The sequence below is a fragment of the Limulus polyphemus genome, unplaced genomic scaffold (assembly GCF_000517525.1).
Source record: "Limulus polyphemus unplaced genomic scaffold, Limulus_polyphemus-2.1.2 Scaffold5974, whole genome shotgun sequence".
Lineage (NCBI taxonomy): Eukaryota > Metazoa > Arthropoda > Merostomata > Xiphosura > Limulidae > Limulus > Limulus polyphemus.
This window is the reverse complement of record NW_013671584.1, coordinates 12669-20952: the sequence shown is the minus strand read 5'-3', so window position 1 is coordinate 20952 and position 8284 is coordinate 12669.

Here is an 8284-nt window from a genome sequence, read left to right as displayed (position 1 = left end):
TTCTAAGAAGAAAGTAAACCTACAGAGATTGGTCTTGTTTAACAAAAGATCTTAGTAAGAACCAATGATGGACAAAGCCTTTGTATAAAAGAGAGATTGTTCACTCACTTGAACTTAACAAAGCAAAATCAGACAGTAAGTAGATTCTAATTTGATAACTGGAGTATGAATAAAGGTCACCGACTTGGCGGGTAGAGTCTCGTATCTTTCTTTCACTATTGGATACACTTGAGGTCAAGGATTAAGGACACAAACATTACTGAACAAGGGAAGGGCCAATATGCTTGGTCCTTGGGTAATAGGTAATTTTAGCTGTGTATTTGATGTGCTTAGGATAAGAAGGCACAGCAGTTATTGGCTGTGTACTGTTCAATTTAAATTAACCTCTCTGTTAGATCTTTACTGTGTACTGTTCAATTGAGATTAACCTCTCTGTTAGATCTTTAGCTAGGTATTTGAGCTGTGTACTGTTCAATTTAAATTAACCTCTCTGTTAGATCTTTACTGTGTACTGTTCAATTGAGATTAACCTCTCTGTTAGATCTTTAGCTAGGTATTTGAGCTCTAGTTAATACCACAATTAGTTGTTGATAACAACAGGAACGGTGTACACAATAAGATAAAGTAATATGTAAACATCCCTGTTCCTCTACGGCACGAAGCAAGATAATGTATTGTTTTACGAGTCCTGTTATACATTTTGTTGTAAAGTTTACCTGTGTTTTTACAACGTTAGACAACAAACATGTGAAACCGCAAGTGTCAATAGCTTATATACTAACTTTCAACCAACTTCCGCTGACCTCCTTCTATCGGGGGTAATCAGGCGAACTAAGCCTAAGGTCGGTTTTTGTGTATTAGTGTTTATTTTCTGCCTCTAGCTGTATACTGTCAGTTTGCATGTTTATGCATTTCAACTGCACCTCATACTAAAACAATGTTAAGAAAATATTCGGAAAACAGTGATAAAATATTTTAACTTGCACGGTTGAAAATATTTATTCATAACCAAATAAAGCACTTGGTTCAAAAGGTTTAACATTAGTATAATACTTAATGTACTGTTTGTGGGATTCACTTTTTACAGATAATTTCACTCACTGACAAATACTTCGGTTCGATCAACTCGAAAATACTATTACAGAAATTAGCATGTAGAGCTGTATTTTCCCTCAAATATAGCGTGAGCTTACTAATTACTATAACCTTCATATAAAAGTCACGCTACCTGCTAAATATTTCAATTCCAAAACTAAAAATATTTTCTTGACAACATTAATAAAGATATTAGGTGCACTGTATCATCCAATAATGTTTCATAGATGAGTAATCACAGTTTAATTCATATCTCAAAGTTCGAACATTCAGGTCAAATCAATACTAATAGCTTTAGAAACATAGATCTTGCTTATGTGTTGTTACTATGGTAACTAACGCTCGCTACTTCCACTAGCTTTGTTTTGATAGTTGTGGTACAGTAAGACACTGTCCTCTACAAGTTTTTAAACTCAACACGCTTTCAAAAAATTAATAATCACCAGCTGAATTAAACCAAATTAAATCTTTTCAACTAAAGTTCTTTTAGCCAGGATTTCTATTCGAAAAACACAGACTAGATGCAACATTATTCAGTAAAATACATTTACTATCCGAGACAACTGCTAACACCAGTAGCCAAATTAACATATTGTATGTTCATTTGTAAGTCTATCTACTCCCTACAGTTGGCACCACAAGAAAATAAATACAGACAATAGTGAAACAAGGACCATTCCACTTTGTTTCATAACAACCTTATCTATATTATTTGTTGAGAAAACACGCAACACTTGCACTGTATATGAAGGAGTTATATGCACCCACTTAATTTTGCTGGAGAGATCAACAAGTGTCATATTTTTTACTCCACAGAAATTCTGCTACTTCTCAGCTAGGCAGATTGGGTGATTTTTGCAAAATATTGGGCACACATTTTGCCATAAGCAATTTCTCATTAGCTCAAAAAATAATGGTCATAAAGCCTATTCGCCTGATGTTTTGAGCTCCTAGTGTTATTCATCATTTACACAAACTGTTAATGTTCTAACATCAGCTCTATTATCCTAACTTTGAAATAACTGAGCAGCTACCACTCAACATTTTTTGGATATTTGTCCTTGAAAGTCTGCTCAATAGTTTGGAAAGAATCAATTCCAAGGCCAACTTGGTCCTGTTAATCTTGTGATAAACACACTTTGTAGTGATCAAGTGGAAAACACAACGATATACTGCATGCATTTTACAGCTCAGAAATCAAGGCACGCCACTTCCTTTGAGTCATTGATCATATAATCAGATAATTGTTGTAGGTACTTACTTGGTAGTTAATTCCAGCCACATTGACCAAGAGCTTGTCATCTTAGCAAATCAGTAGAGCTATCTTCCATTTCCCTATCTAACACATCTTGTATTGCCAGGCAAGTATTCTGTGTATCCTCCTCCATATCAACTCAGTTGAGATGATATCAAATACATTTTCATTAACCTCTGAATCATCAGTCTCAAATTCTAATTTATTGTCTAACCAGTGCACGAGAGGCTAATCAGTAATGTACAATCTTAGCTTTTTGACATGTTTCATGTACCTCTACATACCATCATGGCCTCTGTAATACATATATTAATGGATAAAGGTGTTTTAGGAAAATATAAGGACCTGTTTAGCTACAGCCATATTGGGTTTGTGCCACTGGCATGTACACTGGAACATTCATTTTTTTTCACTGTCTTTTCATAACATCTCATCAGTAATATGATGATCTTTTCTTGCTGATGACATGTAAACTCATGCATGTCAACTAATGCAGACCTTAACTCTCAACATATATTTGCAGATGCTACAGTGCACCTGCTCTATGGGCAGAGGAGTCATCGAATTTGCAGAAAGTTATATTTCTTTACCAAACATAAGCATGTATATTAAGCATCCAGTTGATTTTTGTTTGGCATGGTAAGTGATTATTCCAGTTGGTCAGTTCTGTTGGGACTAACAATTTCACAAGAAAACACTTGATAGCTTGTTTTACAAATTCTGCAAAACCAGGATTATAAGCCAAAGTGTGTGCCTTCACCACACCTAACACACAACTTAAAGAACAGCTGGCTATTTAAATTAGAACCTTGTTCCATGTGAATCTCCTTGTGAGCACTGAATCGAGTTATCCAGCATCAGCAGCAGAATGTGATGGAGTATCAGCCAATGAGATAAGCCTCGGCCCACCTTGTGAAGTAATCGATATCATCAGCACATACTGATTATCTCGTTCAGTTTCTGGGAGAGAGCCACTAATATCCAGGGTTATTCACTGTGAAAGAGAGCCAACAACTCTCTCCTAAAAATTGCACTGATTAGGCCAGTTTTCCTGTGGACAATGCAAACCAACCCTATAATGTTTACACTAATGCTTAACCAACATTCTGTGTTAAAACTATGTAATATCATTTCGAAAAGAGGCAACTTTAAATGAACCTAGGAGTTCACTTTACCAATAAAAGTGACAGAAAACACCTAGTATGCCTAAATATTACAAAATGCTTTTCTCAGAACTATATTTAAGTTGAAACTCTGCTAGGGTTTCCCAGAATACTACACCAAGTAAGCTATTTTGATAAAAAGGGAGAATCAGAGTTTCCAACTTCTCCATCTACATACATGACCAACATTCTAGACGTCCTGTTGGTATTTACTCATCAGATTATCCAGCAAAAAGGCGAGAGACAAATTCTGAGCTCATGCCTGTGGAGATGGGAGGACAAATACTTAGGGTTATGTCAAAGAGGTAAATTTTCTGAAGGAAAAAAAAACCCTGAATGATATTCAATAAATATAGTTTCATTTTCTGTGCTACGAATGGGTTACAGCCTTATTTTTATACTATTCTAGTATATATTTTATTGGTGTTCATTTATAGTAATACAAATCACCAACGGTGGAAAAAAATTATAATAACTTATTGTGTATGTTTTACTAATACATGGTGTTAGATTGTTTGTAAGTAATCACAAAGCTACACAATGAGCTATCTGTGCTCTGCCCAACATAGTTATCGAAACCCGGATTCTAGCGTTACAAGGCCGCAGACATACCGCTACGCCACTAGGGGCGTGGTGTTAGAGAGTAAAGACGTGTGGAAGATAAACTCTTATGTTTTCTTGTATTAAAAACTCATATCAATGTTCTCATCATTTTTATATATATATTTCAATTAATTTCGGTTTTATTTCCAAATGAAAAGAGATAACTTGGATTAATATGCGTAGAATGTATATTTTTTTTTACTAAAGTACGTTAATTAGATTAGGATTAGTGGTTGTTTGTACCGTTACGGTAATTGCATATTTGGCGCGGCATGGCCAGGTGGATAAGGCGCTCGACTCGCAATCTGAGGGTCGCGGGTTCTAATCCCCGTCCCACCAAACATGCTCGCCCTTTCAGTCGTGGGGGCGTTATAATGTGACGGTCAATCCCACTATTCGTTGGTAAAAGAGTAGCCCAAGAGTTGGCGGTGGGTGGTGATGACTAGCTGCCTTCCCTCTAGTCTTACACTGCTAAATTAGGGACGGCTAGCGCAGATAGCCCTCGTGTAGCTTTGCGCGAAATTCAAAAACAACAATTTCACATTTACCTTTTAATCTTAATATCCGCCTGTTTATATTCAGTTATAATCTCCTCCTCTTTAATTTTACAGGAAATTCAACAATATTCATGCTACTAATTATGGGTTCAAAAGTTTTACAGAGTATCACCGCCTTATACTTAGAGCTATACACATTACCAGTTAACTTTTAATTTAGCTCTAAGTAGATAGCTTTGTTTCTGGTCAAAAGATCAAAGTAATTTTTGAAACTCTAAAAGCTACACTTAATTTTTTTAGAAATCGTTTAGGTTATACTGAACCGCTTTAGTATGCTAACCATCATTAGTTTTACCTCTCGTTAGTTTAAGCTCTTACTATAGATAGTTAATACTAGCTTTATAATAGTTCCATATAACGTATAACATTAGTTTAGTTAAATTAGTTTTGCTAATTAATTTAATTATCGTATTTACCATTGTCATAACTTCTTTTTCTGTAATAAAAGATTTAACTTTGCTTGTTACTTTCTGTTGTCCGTTCCAATGTTTAATTAAGTGATAGAGTTTAGTTAAAGTGGAATTAGTTGTGTAAGACACCCACACACCTCACAGTATGTTTAACTTAGTCTTCCTTTTATTACGTTCAACGCTGTTATATTATAGATTATATGTATCAATATTTTAGCTACTTATTGTATGGTTTAGGTATTCATATAATATATTATCTATTAATATTTAAAAGCTGAGGTACTCGTCCGTTATCCGGGTTATGAACTTTAAAAAAATGTGGGGGTGAATTCTATGTTAAATAGCACAATAATCCTAACTTTCACACAATTTATTTATGACATATTACTACAGTATTCATTATTACCTCACCAAAAGTTTTGTATAAGCTTTAAGAACTCAATACTATACTTAAAACGATGACATACACTGTGCGATGATCGGGTTGACTGTGTAACAAGAGGTAGTAGCCAATGTAATGGCAGTAGGAGTGCTTTCTATATAAAATGTTTGTGGAATACAAATATTAAGTATATATATATATAATTAAAGGTTTTCAATAAGTATATATATTTTAACGTTTATAGCGTATAGTAAGGAGAAAGCACTAGATTGAAAATGTTATAAGAAAAACGTGGACACTAATGAGCCACAATAGCAAATATGGAAGATACAGGCTTGAAACCCATTGCAGAAGATAGCCCGGAACATTCCAGTCGTGATAACAGAGGTGCAAGAACTCACAGCTACCAACTGTCGCGCCAGAAAGACGTGGTATGTTGAGAAAACCCCAATAGTTAGATAAAACAGACGAAGAAATGAACCAATGTCACAAAAAATAGCACTTAACGGGACGGCGATGAAAGGCAAGGTGAAATACTCTTAAAAGACCGGAGTTACATGGTTTGTCTCTTTATGCCCTAAGTTAATTGTCTTGGATGATTTTGCCAAAAATATTAGATAAAGGACAGAAATAAGTTCTGCAAAGACCAATAACAAAGTGTATTTTGGTTACAGTCTGATGGAATAGTCCAATTATTGCTGGAAGATCCCACCAATTGAATTAAAAGAACTTCTTTTGAAAGTAGATCTGCTAAACGTTTTGAAGAATCGGAAAAACTCTAAAAATTGTGTATATAATTCCGTGTTTCCGACTCCAAACATTGACTTCTCCGCACTTATCAATTTACTCCGAGGACCTGATCCGACTCCAGAAGAAGATGGCACATGTGCAGAATCTACAAGAATTTCGCCCCACAATCTCCTTATAAGTATGCTATTTCTGATTTAGTCTAACAGTGTTTCATTTAAGGCTCAATATTTATTCCAAACTATCATCCAGCAAAGTTTGGTTGAGATTGGCTCAGCGACCAAGGAGTAGTTAGATAACAGATACATAGATTTTCGTGCTTTATATATATATATATAAAGATAACATATTATTACAGTATTCATTATTACTTCACCAAAAGTTTTGTATAAGCTTTAAGAACTCAATATGTATATACTTAAAACATGGTATACACTGTGCGATGATCAGGGTGACTTTATAGGAAGAGGTAGTGGCAAAAATAGTGGCGGTAGGTGTGTTTTCTGTTATCCACTTTCAACACCAAGCTCTTTCCATAGTGTTTCACGTGACTAATTAATTGACTGTCATTGGCCGCAAAAGAGTCTTACGGGGCGAAGTTGAAACGTCACGGATCAAAGTAAGAAGTAGGTATAACTCAAGAAACGGCTCTTTATATCAGCCTTATTGTAGCTGTTGGAGTAGAAACTTCAGCTGAGTTTATGTATTATTGCAATAGTGGTGGCCATTTTTTAAATTGTATTCTCCCATAGAGAGTGCTAGCGCACTCCTTGAGATATATAAGATGTTTGTGTGCCCTTCCCCAAACTGTGTGTATGTTGTGTTACAAAAAATGTAATGTTTTTGTGTAGACGTGGCGCCATCTATGAATGTAGTTAACGTAAACTTACGTCAAAGATATTAAATGCTCAATAACAGCAATAATAGGAGTGGAGGGACTCTTAATCCCCCAATAACATTCCGCTTGTTGTAAACTACCATCCCACAAAGTTTGGTTGATATTAGCTCAGCGACCTAGGAGCAGTTAGATAATGAACAAACAGACAGACACAGAGATTTTTGTGCTTCACACATATATAAAGATAGATCGATAGAAGACGCTTTGTTTGCTAATAATTACATTTCAGTTATTTAATTCACTTCAATACAGTTGATATAAATAGCGCTTAGACCACTTCTGTATCTGCCGTATCTCAGCCAGGTTGATGATCCCTGGTAATGGGTTGAAGACTTCGCCTGCATTGGATATGACAGATATAGTGTGGATGACTTATTATAAAATAATCTACTTTGCTTTCACTCGTAAGCTCATAAATTTAGTTTTGGATGTACCATTGGTACTTTCTTGCTACCTGGTTTTACAGCTAAACAGTATCCCAGATGTTAGACTCTCTAAAGTTACACTGTCAAACCTTTCATTGGTCACAAGGAGTTTTCAGGGGAGATGATGGAAAGTTCTGGTTATAATCGGTTATGTTGATGTTACGCTGTTCAATGAACATTAAATAACGACCGTTTTTGAAGCTAACAGTTAGTGTTTATATGTTCTGCAAGTGAGTTATTCTCAATTTCTTTAATCAACAGTATTTATTCGAATGTTTAATATATTTATTTTATTATTCTATATTTTTTTAAGGAGATTATTTTGCATTGTTAGCTTGGTATATGGATTTAGGGCTAATTAAATCTTCCAAGCTAGCCAAACTTCATGAGATATCATTGGGTTTACGTGCAAAGATATCATTAACTAGGAAGGGTACCCAACTGGTGAAATAATATGTTCGATTATTTATAAGTAAAAACGTAAAAAAAGTATATTTGATTAATTTTACTCGTTGATATTTAGCTTTCATATAAGGTGGTAGGTTGCATTGATAACAATTAATATTAACATGTTCTTTCACAGTTATACATGTAGTAATCAGTCATTGTCTTATCTCTATATTTTTAATTTGATATGGTTCTTCCTCTTTTCTCTCTACGATAATGTTTTTATATTGTTACGACAGCGGAAGTCACGTGACTCTAGTAACACGTCATGATATTCTCGAAGGTTCGTGAATGCTCGAGTG